Source organism: Amblyomma americanum, chromosome 7 (genome assembly GCF_052857255.1).
Source record: "Amblyomma americanum isolate KBUSLIRL-KWMA chromosome 7, ASM5285725v1, whole genome shotgun sequence".
Taxonomy (NCBI): domain Eukaryota; kingdom Metazoa; phylum Arthropoda; class Arachnida; order Ixodida; family Ixodidae; genus Amblyomma; species Amblyomma americanum.
The window spans coordinates 60278755-60294015 of record NC_135503.1 but is presented as its reverse complement, the minus strand read 5'-3'; positions in this window follow the sequence as shown (position 1 = coordinate 60294015).

Below are 15261 nucleotides of genomic sequence, written 5' to 3'. Positions count from 1 at the left end.
CTACATTCAAAGGCAGCGCTGAAATTCAGTTAGGAAACGTGACAAAAATTACTGCACTTGTCGCAAGGAACGTGCGGGTAGGGCAGATGCGCATTTCAAGGAAATCGGTGACTGAAATTTTCGGAGTGAGTATCTGAAATGGAGAGAGAGTTCAGGTCCGTCGCTAAAGTATTGTGCTCAAAACATTCTCAAGCAAAATTATTTAGTTTTTCGTGCTGGTAGAGCTTCTTAAGATGCTCTGGAACAAGGAATAAAATCTCACCGAAAATATCGATTTCTTCGTGAGAAAAATGCGCAAATAACCCTCACCTCCTAAATTAAAATTTACATCCAATGCCCATAAACCGCAATGAATCTGAAATCTTGTAGAAAAATAGTAATTAACAGTGGTGACAGTTAAACAAGCTGACACTATTCATCTTTCCCAGCTGCGGATCAGGAATAATAATTATTGGCAAGCAGTGCGTAATTCTGCTTTCTAAGAATTTTTGATTGCGAGTTTCTCTTCAAAATACGGGGGTTACAGAAAAAATGAGTGAATCTCCGACTCGCGAAATCTGCATAGATCTTGTATGGATAATATTTATGCTGACAGCTGGACGGCTGCGAATGCGTTGGTTTTTCATGTATGGTTGTGCGAATGTCGAAGACAACTTGAGTCCTAAAAGATGCATTGTTATGCGACGCTGAAGAGAGCAAAGCAAATGGGATAGAACGTCAGAAAACATGCATTTATTACGCAGAAAAATCAATGATCTGCTAATCAGAAGGCGCACTTACATGATAGCCGCCAGCACTCTTTGCTGGCGGACTACCTTCTATCTGTTGAAATGAATTCAAGAGGGCAAAGCCTGTATGTTCTCTTGGCTTTGGTTCTACCAACAGGGTATGCTTAATTTTTGTCTATTCATTTGTGAAGTAGAGTTAAGTGAATTGGAATACTGAAAGCGCATTTAAAACTGCGGAAAGCTCACCAAAGAGAAACAGTCCTCGTCCCGGAGAGACCAAGCAATAAGTAATGTCGGAACATATAGGAAGGGCATTCAACAAGTGATCACTTATTTTCTCGAAACGTAGTACAAGAAGGCTTCCTGCACGTTCAACACTGCCTTGCTGTCTTTCTCCGCCTGAAATACCGTATGACATAGGAGCCAGAAAAAACATTCTATGCGACTTAGCAGAAGTAAGGTTTCGTGCTAAGCCGCTGAACGTTTCGAACGTCTCTCCTTCATCACACTAACTTCAAGGAAACCTCGGTTCAAGTTTCTTGATTTATTTTGCAAAGAAAGATGCGTACCGCAGATTGGTGTCTTAAGCAGCATCTGCTTTGAGTGAGAGAAATTATGTAACCAAAGTGGGCGAAATGGTGAGCCTAAGCTGAAAGGCCACAAACACTAATACAGATCTGCCAACATATCGGCCAAGTTGGTTACTTTTACAATGATTAAACTGGAGGAGTGATAAACAAACGAGAGGGTTCAAAATTTTTAGTGGAAAATTAATGGCCGACTTTTCTGAACAGGACTAAATAAACAGTCAGACAACACGTTTTATTTGCACGGAATGAAAGTTCTGCGAAAAAAGAACGAAAATGACTAGCAATAACTTTAGTCTGAAATTTCGCTTTCCTTATAATGAGAATGCATTAAAAACTTGCATGTGGCGCATGCTCCAAACTGTTAGTGTTCTCAAGCTACAGTTGTGGCTTTGACAGAGCATGTTTCAAAAGTCTGTCGTTCTTGTATGCTTCGTTTTCGATTACGAATGCACAGCTTCAAGAACGCCGACATAATCGCACAAAGCAATGTAGTATTATGTCAAGATCGTCCATATCTTCTCTGTACAGGCGCTGACGAAATCTCCAATAGCCAGCATGCATGGAGAAAAAACTTTTGAGAAAACGAAATAAACACAGGTGTGTGTGTGCGCGCGCGCGCGCACACACACACACACACACACACACACACACACACACACACACACACACACACACACACACACACACACACACACACACACACACACACACACACACACACACACACACACACACACACACACACACACACACACACACACACACACACACACACACACACACATATATATATATATATATATATATATATATATATATATATATATATATATATATATATATATATATATATATATATATATATTAAATCACTTTTAATGCATCTGCGCCTCTCGACTGTCAATAAGTGCCCCTCTTGAACAGTATGCTGCATTGGCACCGAGCGACCAACCTACTCCTGTATCGGTTAGAACAGACATGCCATAATGCAAGACAGGAAGCGGGCAGAGTGGGTGACGGAAAAAACGCGTGTTAATGACATCCTAGTCAAAACGAAGAGGAAGAAATGGGCTTGGGCAGGGCATGTAATGCGAAGGCAGGATAACCGCTGGTCCTTATGGGTAACGGAGTGGATTCCAAGAGAAGGCAAGCGCAGCAGGGGGCGGCAGAAAGTTAGGTGGGAGGATGAGATTCAAGACTACAGGGAGATGATGGCCACAGCTGGCGTAGGACAAGGTCACTTTGAGAGATAAGGAAGAGGCCTTTGTCCTGCAGTGGGCGTAAGCAGAGGGATAATAATGATGATGCAGAGATAGGGGAGGAAACCAGTCAATCTCTTTTTACTGGCGTTCTACAGGAATATTGGAAAATAGCACTTGTAGTAGGGGCACTTCAGCGCTGTTCAAGAAAAGACGTGAAAATTATACTTTTTGACGAACATCTGTCTCGTGCAATGTATATTAATTTTGAAATTTCTGTAAAATCTTTGACTTACTGTTAATGAAGCGCCTGTAACGGGTGTTTTGTGCCCCCTACTCCGTCCCTCGTCCTTTCTTGCGCTTCCTAGTAATCAGCTTGTTTTATATAAGATGATATGCAATTAAAAAAACATTTTTGAGTCAGAAAATGGCTTTTTTCCGCACAGCGTTGTCAGGGGTGTAGCGCATCGGAATACAGCTAAGACATACTAACTAGCAGGGTGGTTAGTAATATTTCTAATTTAGCTATTTAACTCTGTTTTCTTATTCATTCACATTCTCGTAGCCTTCCCTAAGTAATACCAATATAAGCTTAAAGACTTTCGAAAACCCATTTACCTTGAGCGCTGCTGCCCGACAAACTTTGGCTGTTTTGACGAGTTTTCTCACTGATATCTTTGCCTGCAAGTTTTAAAACGATTTATTTTCACGCGCTGCAGAAAAAATTGTGCCACAGCGCAGACGTATTGCATTTTCGGAAATCCAAAAGCTGATATATATATATATATATATATATATATATATATATATATATATATATATATATATATATATATATATATATATATTACTTGCGGTGGCCTGAATTCCTCTCAATAAATAGCGAGACTAACAGCAATAATTAAAAAGTTCATCATTCAGTGCTAACTATTTACCAGATTAGCTATTGAGCCGAAAAAGCGTACTTTTAATAGTTATCTCAGATGAAAGGCCCGACATAAGTGTTTTAGTTGTAAAGGGAGTGAAAGCGCGTTATTTTTTTCAGCCCAACGTGACATCTGCGGCAATGAAACTCACATAATCAGCAATGACATACATCTGTACAATTACACGTTGCATATGTGCAAATTACAAAGGGCGACAAAACTAGATAGGACAAGCGACAGTCGCCAAAAATCAGTGTTTTTTTGAGCTTTTTTGGGTTTTTTTAAATTCCGTTTTGCGCTACACTCACGTACCATGGATGCCGTTACCGACTCGCCCAAGTTTCTGCGCTCGTGAAGAAAAGCTACACTGCCGCACATTCTGACGCTCTAAAAGGGGGCGCTGCGCACAAAAAGACACGGACGAGAAGAGAACGCAACAAGTGCTTGTTGTGTTCCCTTCTAGCCGTGTCTTTTTGTGCGCTTTACCCCCTGTTAATTATCATGATTGACCGATTAGCCCAACAACGCACGCTCTTAATATGACGCTGTACTTCTTGTTTCGATGCTTTCGAGCGTGGATTCTTTTCCTTTCGTGCTCACAGCCGTATCTTTTTCTGCGCTCCCGGCAAACAAGTTGGTCATGTGGAGTGCTGGGCGCAAGGTGGCGCTGTTTTTTAGCTACAATGTCACGCGTGCAGTTCGGTGGTACACGACAGGTTCCGAGGCGGGCGATGATTGTTTTGCGATAATTAGACAGGTGACCTGTTTTTTGCATGTCTCGAAGTCTCGAATACAAACCAGCTCGGAATGTGTTATTGCCTCGTTTCGTTGCTATTTACGTGAGTTTGAAGAAAGTCAGTGTCTGTATACACATGAGAGCAGCCCGCCGAAAAAAGAAGGTGGTGGTGGTGGAAACTTTTTTAGACACAGGGGAGTTTAGGACACGCAGGTCCTTCAGCCCCCGCGCAGCCCACTGCACTCAAACGTTCATGTCCCGGAGGCTCATGACGCTGGCAGCCCGGCCTGTGGCTATGGCTTGCTTGGCCTGGTCATCGGAGCGCAGTAGGGTCTCCCAAGCCTCCCAAGTGGTAAGGTGCTCCAGGCCCCGCGTGGGAGGATGCGCCGGGCAGAGGAAAAGGATATGATCGAGAGTGGCTTTGGGGTGGTGGCAGAGGGTACAGGAGGGGTTTGTGTGGACTTGGTGATAGCGCGAGCGTATATAACGGGAGTGTAAGGTGTGTGTTTGGAGCCGCCTCCAAAGTGTCTGGTGATAATTGTCGAGGGAGGGATGGGGTGAGGGGTACAGCCGACTCTCGGCTTTGCAGGCCTGCGTCAGTTCACTGAAGGAATGCATGCGCTCCCGTGAGAACCCAGATCGGAGGCCGCCGGTGCCCGATTCAGAGAACCTCGGGATAAAGCGTTGGCAGCCTCGTTTCCGGGATTCCCGTAGTGGGTAGGCGCCCATATGAGCTCCATGTGGCGGGGCGGGTGTGCGACGAGGGAGTTCAGTATGCGAAATGCAGGGACATGAACTCTCCCGCGAGCAAAATTTAGTATGGCAGTTTTAGAGCCTGATAGTATATACCGGGCCTCCATGCGCCTGATGGCTAGGGCAAAGGCGGCTTCGAAGTGGCAGCGGGGGATATGTGAAGGGTGGCAATCGATTGTGGGGGGGGGGGGGGGGGGGGGGTTCATGATGGCTACAACCTGTGCATGCGGCATCCACCCACACGGCATCCGGTTACGTGCCATAGTGTTCGTGGAGCGCTCGTGCGCGAGCTCTGCGGCGGGATTCGTGGTATGTGTGTGCATGTTTTTGGGGAGAGGTTTAATAAGTAGTTCGCGCTGAATGCGGGGGGGACCTGGAGCTGTGTGGGATCCGTGGCTATTATCCTGATACCGAGGGTGTGTGGGATGTGTCATCCGGTGGTGGTTCTCGCGAGACGTATGTATTGTGTCTGTCGGTGGGCCTCAATAAGCTCACCTATCGTGTTGTGTAGGCCTAGCTGGAGGAGTTTTTCGGTTCAGGTATTTAGGGGTAGGTGTAGTGCTGTCTTAAATGCTGTTGCGATCATGGCATTGAGGGTGGAGATTTCTCTGCCCTGGAGTTTCAGGTAGGGGGCGTGAACAGAAAGTGGCTGAGGACGAAGGGATGAATGAGACGCCATATGTCATGCTCCTTCATGCCCCGGTGCTGTGCAGAAACTCGCGTATTGAGGCATGCACCTTTATTAACGGTTAAAACTTGAGTCGTCGTGGCGGAGTGGTAGGATCTCCGCCTCAAACGCCAAATGCCTTGGTTCTACTCGCCGCCGCGACACAGGTGATTTTTTTAATCAGTGAGTGGGCGGGGGGGGGGGAGCACGCTGTGGCTGGTCACGTGGTTCGTCACGTGGTTTGTCACATGACCAGTCACGTGGTTCGTAATGTGGTGCGGTTTACAGAGGATGCGCAGACCGGCAAGGAACGCGCGGTGGCTCCGGCGCGCCAGCTGTGTGCCGTGTGACGTCACTGCTCCTCGCGAATGCGCAGCACGGCTCTCCAGGAGGCACGCAAAACTGCTCATGCTCAGCCAGCGTAGCTTAGGCTGCAAAACAGCGACCCTCAGCGCCTCGGGCTGGATATCGCAGGTATCATAGCCTTGCAAAAGCAAATAAAAATGCACGGCTGCGAGTACGAAAGGAGGCGCATGCGCACAGTGAAATCTCGACAACAGAAGTGCAAAGTCAGATGGCATGACGATGCAGTTTTTGCTCGCCTTTGCCACATGTCGCTTTCCCCGCTTTATTTTGACGCCAGTTGTGCTATCAGCTGCGAACAAGAAAATTGAAATGGCAATACTTAAACACTAACCTATAAGCTCATTAAGAATAAATTCAGATAAGGCTGACTAATACTCCTAAAGGGCAGTCTTTGTCATCAACGTGAATTTATCTTCCGCTTCTCTTTAGGTTCCCTCGGATAAGAGCTTCCCATTTTGCTTTCCGTGGCTCAGTTGTCTTGTTCGGGTTTCAGTTGATGCTGATGGTACATTACAGACATCAAGAATGAATCACTGGTCATTCAAAAATCTGTTGCAAAATTTGTCATTTTGCGGAATTTTTCCCTCGTTCTTATGAAGGCTGCAGGCAGGCAACGCTGCACGCAAATAAAAATAAATTAATACTAAACCGGAGCATAAACGTAGTGGCATAATAGTGACAAATACCTGACATTTGTACCACGCATAAAGGTTTCTCGAACTCTGAATGCCCTCAGCGTATTTTCAAAAAAAAAGGCTGGGGGTCCGACATGGCCTTCATTTTGGTTATTTAGCGCACTCAGGTATGATCTTCTTTATCTTACGGTGCCTAGTGTATAGTTCAGCAATAACATCCTATGTCAAGCAAGCCCACCCTCTACATAAGTCTGTACCTATCATCTTGAGCATGCAGAAGACCCTCTGTAGCCACCCTTTATGTGGAAGCAAATGAGCCTCCCCTGCGCGATAGATGACCCGAGCTCACATGCTCACATAATGTAAAAATCCGCTCAAAATGTCTCTGTCTCAACATGCGCATTCAAAACACAAACAATAATCCGCAATACATGAGGTCACTGTTACCGCGCTTTGGGAATGATTCCAAATATTCGGCACCTCAGATGGACTGCACTATACTGCTTCGAAAAACACTATCAAGTGCCACTGTATCAAGACTACTCCAGTTTATTTGATTTCATATTACGGACTTTAAAATGAGAAGACAAGAACACTTTTCCCTTAAATAAAATAGGTTGCACAGAATGTTACACATAGGAACCAAAAACCTCAATGGACATTGGAAGTGTAGTAATACAGTTCAGACAGAAAAATAATATTATGCCTTCCGAAGTATATCGGTTTCTCCCACTGCATTTTCCGGCGGGTGTAGCTATAGAGAAATTAATGAAGGCATCAGATTTTGCGTTACCTAGCCTGATTCACCGAGCGTATTCTACGCACAATACTCGAGAAATTGTTTTGTTTATGAGGGTTTGACGTCCCAAAGCAACTCAGGCTATGAGAGACGCCGTAGTGAAGGGCTCCGGAAATTTCGACCACCTGGGGTTCTTTAACGTGCACTGACATCGCACAGCACACGGGCCTCTAGAATTTCGCCTCCATCGAAATTCGACCGCCACGGCCGGGATCGAACCCGCGTCTTTCGGGCCGTCAGCCGAGCCTCATAACCACTAACCCACCGTGGGATACTCTAGAAATATTGCAGAAGCTTCGAAAGGGAACAGCATACAAAATGCAGCTAAAATCAAGGCCCAAGGACACTAAGGGTTCTGCTGGGTCCCCAGTCACGTCTCAACACAAGATAACGAGCTATTCAGAATTATGTGAGCCGTTCTTTTCTAGTTATTTCTGCCGTATGCGCTTTATATCCTTCAATAATGAATCTGTTCCGACTACCAACATAGATTCCTTGTGCAGTAACGAGAAGAGCTGATGACTGTTCTGCCTGATATAATCAATAAAAATAATAATCCAAACAGAGAATTTAGTGCATAAGAATTTGAGGAATAAATGGCAGGCTATGTGGGATCATAAAGGACGTCATGCCAGATTGGAAAACTTTAAGACATAAGGAATTTTTATTGAAGTAATTATATGTCGCATTCGGATTATGCGCACACATCAAGCTGAATCTTATGCTTAAGAAGAAAACATTCTGAGATGAGTGTGGCAACATTAACACGATGAATTATGTTTAAATCTAGTAGAAAAGCTTCGAAAAATCTTGATGAAAGCATCTTTCTGGTTCTGTACCAGCCCAGATCTTTTAGCTCATCTTTTCCTAAGAGAAGAAAACTCAGAAGCCCGATACAATTTTCCAAGTTCCGAAAGATATGAGCACTTCAAATAAACTATAACTTTGAGAAACGCATAAGTGCTCTCCCTACTCAAAAATGTTTTAAAGCATGAAATGCGTTTACATTCCATTGTCGGCACTCTATACGGGGGGTCGTGCCGGCAGCACAGAGGGAGAAAACACGGATGACATTTGCACTAGAACGCTGCGCTCTGCCGTGCAGCCCAAGCAGCGTGCGCGCAGTCGTCGCGAAGAGTAAAGGCCGCTGTAAGATCACTTTTTTCCGCATGCGCACGCGTCGTTGCGACCATGCGCACGGGCGCGTGAGGGCTCGTTGCGGATGAGGGGCTGTACGATAAAGTTTGCTGCATGCGACCGAGCGGACGACACCGGCGTTCTGATTGGCGCACGTCAGTACCGCCCGTGCGGCAGCTCAGGCAAGTGCCGTAGCAAAACACGAAGATATCTTGCTGTACGAATACACACACGTTGATATTGTGGGTCACCCGAGACATGTTTAGCTGTGAGATTGTTCGTAGCAGGCAAAAACCGCGATCGGCTGTGACAGCCATGGATATCGGCGCGGCCGGTTCTGACGTACGCGAACGAAGTCGCAACAAAGTTTGCAAAACTGCAGGCAAGGTTCTAAAACAGCGTCGCGGGAAACAATTAATGTTTGCGCTATTTCCACTTTAGAAAGTGAAAAAAGGCATCACACCACGATCGTGACACGACTCACTCGACCGGTAGTGGGCTAGACTCCGCTGAATACCACTCGTATATGCAACCGTTCTAACTACGATCTAAGATTTTTGCCTCCTAATATTTGAAGAGTGCTCCACTGAAAGTTATGGATGCAATAACAATTCCAGAACGACGACGTGATATGTATCGCGAATTCACGGAGCCAAGGATGCAGGACTAGAACAAGCTATACGTTAGCAGTAAATATTCGATCGTTTGTAATTATAACAGGAAAATTCACATAGGTGAGACCAGGCACAGGTTAAATCATCAGTTGTTCAAACTAGCACACTGCAGTCTCTATATGTATTTTTATTTTCTTTATTTTGTAGCTTTTTCATTAGTCCGTTCACACTTTTGTTGTCTTTTATAAACGTTGCTTGTTACTGTTAAATAAACAGGCCTCCTTGCTGTCTCCCCACTTAACTGTTATTGCAAAAGACACTGATCTATTCGCAGATATATATAGTGTGTGTCTAAATTGTGAATGTATTGAAAATTTCATATTTGAGCACTATCCTGTCGAATACGAACCCAAATACACAAGAAAATTATGACATTTCGAGGAATTTGGAATATGCAAAATTAGTTGTAGCTGCAGCAGTTGTGCATTTCACAGAGGAGTGGCCATGCAACAGTACTGCTTTCTCTCTGTAATGTTATTCGGTCGCTTAAAAGAGCCAAAATTGAAATTGCACAGTGTGGTGAAAATTAAAACGGCTAAGCCATCTATCACTGCTCTGAAATGCACAGCTTTGTTTTTTGCACACTGACAGCGGGCGACCAGTTTTATTTTAGCAGTCATTCTTTAGCTCATATTGCAATGGCAACTGCACAAGCTAGAATGCAGCAGTGCAAACAAGCCTGGTGAGTTGTGCTCAGAGCCAGTCAATGGTGACACATGCAGGAACAAGCTGGCATGTTGTCTGTACAACTCCAAAAAATTCCAAAGGTGCCCATGTGAAGGAACAAAAAGTGGTTGCTTAGTACTTAATTAAAGGCCATACATGCCTTTTACCTTCAGTGTAAGCATAATATGATGTAGGAAATGGTAAACGAGCTTACATCTGGACGGCTCCTGGTTGAGGTTGGAAAAGAGTACATATATTCAGGGAAACAGGATGCATTGACTACGCATAGTGGTTATTTCAAGCAGAATTTGTAGCAATATATTTACAAGGTGAAAGCAGTGTTGTTGCAGAACACAATGAAATAAAAATTAAGCGTATAATTGTGTGTAGGGCATACATGCATATATTCTTTCATATAGCTTTACAGTAATGTTTAAGACTTTCGAGCAGAAAATAAATTGGGGATCGTAACAGTGATTCTGGTTCCCAGTGAACATTTTCTGCACAACTTATCATGTATAAAATTTTAGAATGTGCTATCTGTTGTTATTAGCAACTTCTTCTGCAAAGTAAAGCTTATTTCAGTACCAGTTTGGTTTTCAAACTGGCAAAGTTTCCTTTAGGCATACCTTATGTTAAAATGACTTAGTCGTAAACCTAACTCCTTGAAGATCTTTGCCTAGGCTATGCCTACTTTTCAGCTTCATACAGGGAGTGTATATGAATTTAAACAGTCCTGGAAGGGCCGCATGTATTCTGCAAACAAAAGTCTTGTTTTGTACCCTCTTTTTTCAAAATAATGAACCAAGATGATAATCCTCCTTAGGGCCTTATACGAAAACTCGTGTTACTAATGCGAGGATACAGCAACTTTATAAATGAATTAATATCAAGTACAGCTTTGTGCCTATCCGTGCGTTTCACTGCCGTCAATGTAAGAAAATCACATTCACAGGCAAAATTCACAGTAGCTGTAATCTGACTCCATTCATGACATCAGAACTGTACGTGAAATTCAGCCTTATTATAGAGGAGATAGAGGCACCCTTTTATAAACACTGTAAATTCTGGCCCCATAACATACTTGGCCGGCCATTTCAGATCAGGATAATGATCAAATGACACACGCACATAAAAGTCACATGCGTAAACACACACACCTAGCATTTTAACCACATCACATAATGGAAGTCTCCGTGTGCTTCGCTTGAAAGAGGGTAGGGTACAAGCACAAAGGAAATACTGACACATATCAGCACGCAGTGGAGACGGGTATGGCTGACAGTAAAAACTATTAATGCAGTCCTATTAGCATTGCCAAATAGGCCATTCCCGAGCACGCAGACGGTTGTTCAGGAGGGTTGGAATATTGGTATTGATAGTGGGATGGCAGACCACATAGCAATCAATGAAGACTAGTTAAATGAAACAGTTCTTTCACTCCCTCCTAATGCCTTTCCTTACGGCGCGGTTCAGGTGTGCAAAGATATATGAGACAGATACTGCGCCATTTCCTTTCCCCCCAAACCAATTAATATTATTATTATTATTATTATTATTATTATTATTATTATTATTATTATTATTATTAATATTATTATTATTATTATTATTATTATTATTATTATTATTATTATTATTATTATTATTATTATTATTATTATTATTATTATTATTATTATTATTATTTTATTATTATTATTATTAATATATTATTATAATATTATTATTAAAGTAAGCAAGGCAGCAATGTGGGCTAGTTGGTTGCACATTTGATGGGAATAACGCGCTACACACGGACAAAAACCGACAACTGAAACGACAGACACAAGACAAGTGTGCACTAGCAGCTAAAATCTATTCTGGTACGAAAGCACATGAATACATTTTATGCACATGCTCAGTACAACCAATTCATTGCCACCGGCTGTGTCGCACGCTCCTTCGTTTCTTGATTAGATCTAACTCCTCACTGGATAAAACCACAGAGGGTGTGCTTACGCACTCGTCTTCACGGGCCTCCCGTATCTCAAAGGCTTCTTGTTTTCTTTCTTTCTTGTCCCTTGCATGAGCTAAACTTGTAGTCCTTTCAAAGTAAGGTGAACATTTGTGATTTACAAAATGGGGTTCTTGTCCTGTTTCCGTGGTTTAAGTTGTCGGTTTTTCTCCGTGTATAGCGCGTTATTCCTGATAAGTGAAAGGAAGGTCAATAATGAATGTAAGAAAAAGGGAAGGGCCAGGTACAATACCTTTGAGGTTGCCCGAGATTCAAAAAAAGAAAAGCAGTATGAGCAAGAGTTCCCATTGGCCAACTGCTGTTACGTGGCTAGGATCACTTAAAACCCGCTCAGAACAGTACGATGCAAGACCTTATTTTATAAAGGATTTTATCGCATGCTTTCTCAAAGAGACAAAGGTGCAAGTATACGTCACGAAGAACGAAAAGTTGGCTATCACAGGAATGCTTTTCAAAAAGCGTGCCGATCTGGAAGAAACAATTTAATGGGTCACAACAATTGAGCAGTGTGAGAGCATGTATTGCTTTTCACGAGTGGGAACCCATGCTAGTTACAGAAATGGTGCAATCATTAGCTGCTTGTAATATTTCAGAACTAAAAAAATTACCACATTCTGTTCTATACAGCCATGCCTCGGTAGTATCCACCCTGTGATATGATGGCTTGAATTATGGACAGTTTTTTTGTGGATGAAACTTTATCGAGCATGCATGCCTTAACATGGAAACTTGCTGTTTGGACAAACGACAGGGTTTAAATGCACAAAGCCAATTGGGACCCACATATTTTTGTCGTGTAATATGTACTGCAATACGAACGTCTGGACTGTGGTAACCAAATATTATAACACAGTGCAAGGACTGTTAAAAGTGTTTGGTGACAAATACAGACTGAATCATATGGCTGTTGCACCCTGGAATTACCCTCATACCCCTTGCAGCATAGCGTACAGTTTTTGTTTAACATTGAACTGCCAGGCACGCCGACTCTCTCCGCTTGCATTTTCTGACTGACAAAGTACTTCTCTTTGGTGTCAAAATCATTGGCACTGAAAGGCTCGGCGACTCCTTTCCTGGAGCACTTTGTTCACTGCGCAAATTAATTAATTAAGCCACTCGCTGACTATATAACCTTTTTGTTTTAATCGCACAGCTGTTTACTTGTAACACTAATTTAATGTTTTTTTAAACGGAGCCCACGGCAAGAAGAAAAAAAACTACTCGAGTTAAAGCATGTCGGGCAAGAGGAGAACTCAGCACAGGTGCAAAGTAGGGAAGCTTCAATTACAATCCAAGCAGTGAGGAAATGGATTGAATTTAAATGCGATCTCAATCTCGACAGGTCGTTGGCTGCACCGGCACTGTAGGACTTTCAGAAACGGCTCAATGTCAGCATTGCAGGACCAAGCACAGTGCAACTGCGCATAGCACATTTTGAAAAATCAAGATAAACCTCGTTAACGTGCTTTTGGCAATATTCACAAATATGGCAATGTCACGACCATACGACAAATGTGAACAGACGTCTGTCCACAGAAACATATAGCTGAACATTGTGGAAGGTGCAAACAAGCATCTACGTTCAAGCAAACAAATTTAGAAATGCAGAAAATGCAAAAAAGGCGAAGGAAATCGAGGGAGCATTCTACATTTCTGACAAATACATTCTCATAGGCCCCCCATCGCCTTCATCCAGCAGGCAAAAAAATGTTCTCTGCTGGCAGTCACAGGTAACTAAACACAGCAGATGCATGAGTGCATGCGCATTGATGACATATGCTTCTAAAGGCATCGAGAATGTCTCACATAAGCTGGTACAGCTTACTTAGGAAGCGCTAGTTAACAGCTGTTCGACACCAATAAAGCCAAGTTGTTGAGCACCTCGGCGACAGCAGTGTAGTGAAAGCAACAAAGTATATAGGATCAGGTGCTGATTCAAAGAGTAGAGTTATTATCCCGATTGTCATGGCTCACAGAGCACTTCGAGATCACTGCATTTTGCCAATAGCCATGGCAACCACAATAATGGACTTCATATTGCTAGCATTTGTCGAAAATCCAACTTCACTGCATGCTGCTAAGTAAAAAATAAATTGTAATCACAGCAGTTTACTGAAAATGCTTTTCATTTTTAATCATGAGTCACTCTTATGGAAAACCGTGTATGTACAGTTGTGATGCAGAACCAAAGTGTTCATATTAATAAGGGACAATTGTATATGGGTTACTAGCTCTGAGAAGCGTAAGCATTTGCTGTGGTCTTTTTTCTTTTTTGGCATCAGATAAAATGAAATGCGCATGAAAAAAAGCTGCACTAGTGGGCCCACATTATAGATATCTGCATAGTGAAACACCAGTGAATGAGTTGCGAGAATTTTTTTTGTTCGTACACAAGTTTTCCCTGATTTGGTGATAACTTGTTGCAACCCAAACTTAACACTACGGCTTTGGCTCAGACCATCATCACATGCAAGGGAAGCTGGATTCATTCAATTTGTTACGCAAATATTTATTGCAGATATGGGCCACCGCAGCCTGCAGGAAATAAAAAAAAGCCTCTCCAGATGTGAGAGCTGCCATGCACACCGATGTTTTCACACAGATTTCACAGTGCCGCCGGCATACAATCGTAATCCGGCCACTCATAGTCGCAAATTTCACTTTATCGAGTACAATGCCACAGAATGTTGGCGACGCTTCTGTAGTCCCGGCAAAAAGCTGCCCAACCGCCGTGCAGCCAAGGTCGTTCCGCATACGAAAAACACAACTTTCAGAATAGTCTCGTCGCACTCACGGCGGTTGTCTAACACAGTACACACGAACTACAATCGATATCGGTGATGGCTACGCCGCAGCACAACGACTTGCGCTCGCGATCACTGCAACTGCTGCAACGATTGCGACTCGCTGCAGAGCTCGAAGTTCATTTCGTCACAGCAGTTCTCAAACTCTGTACACACGCGTGCACCCGAACCATGATCTGCTGTACAGATCTAAGTTTATTTCAGCACTCGGAAAACAAGGCGTGCGTAGTAAGCTTTTCAAACGTAATTATACTTGCAGGCGAGATCACTGACTGACGCAAAAGCACTCGTTCCCACTGCAATCACTTTCACTACACTGACGCTTGTCACTGCGCTGGGAAGCTTTCTGTATGCACAGGAAATTCACCCTGGGGGGGGCGGATTCTCGCTGCTGTTCGCAAAGATCGTCGCGAGAATAAAGAACACTTTAAGCCATCACGAACGACCACAAATAAGCACATCGCGACACCGGCACTGTTACGTCTAGCGTAGCCGCTCGGTCAACTAACTGTAGAAGACGACAAAACTTGGGGGAAACTGCCGCTTGCCGCAGTTGCACACAGT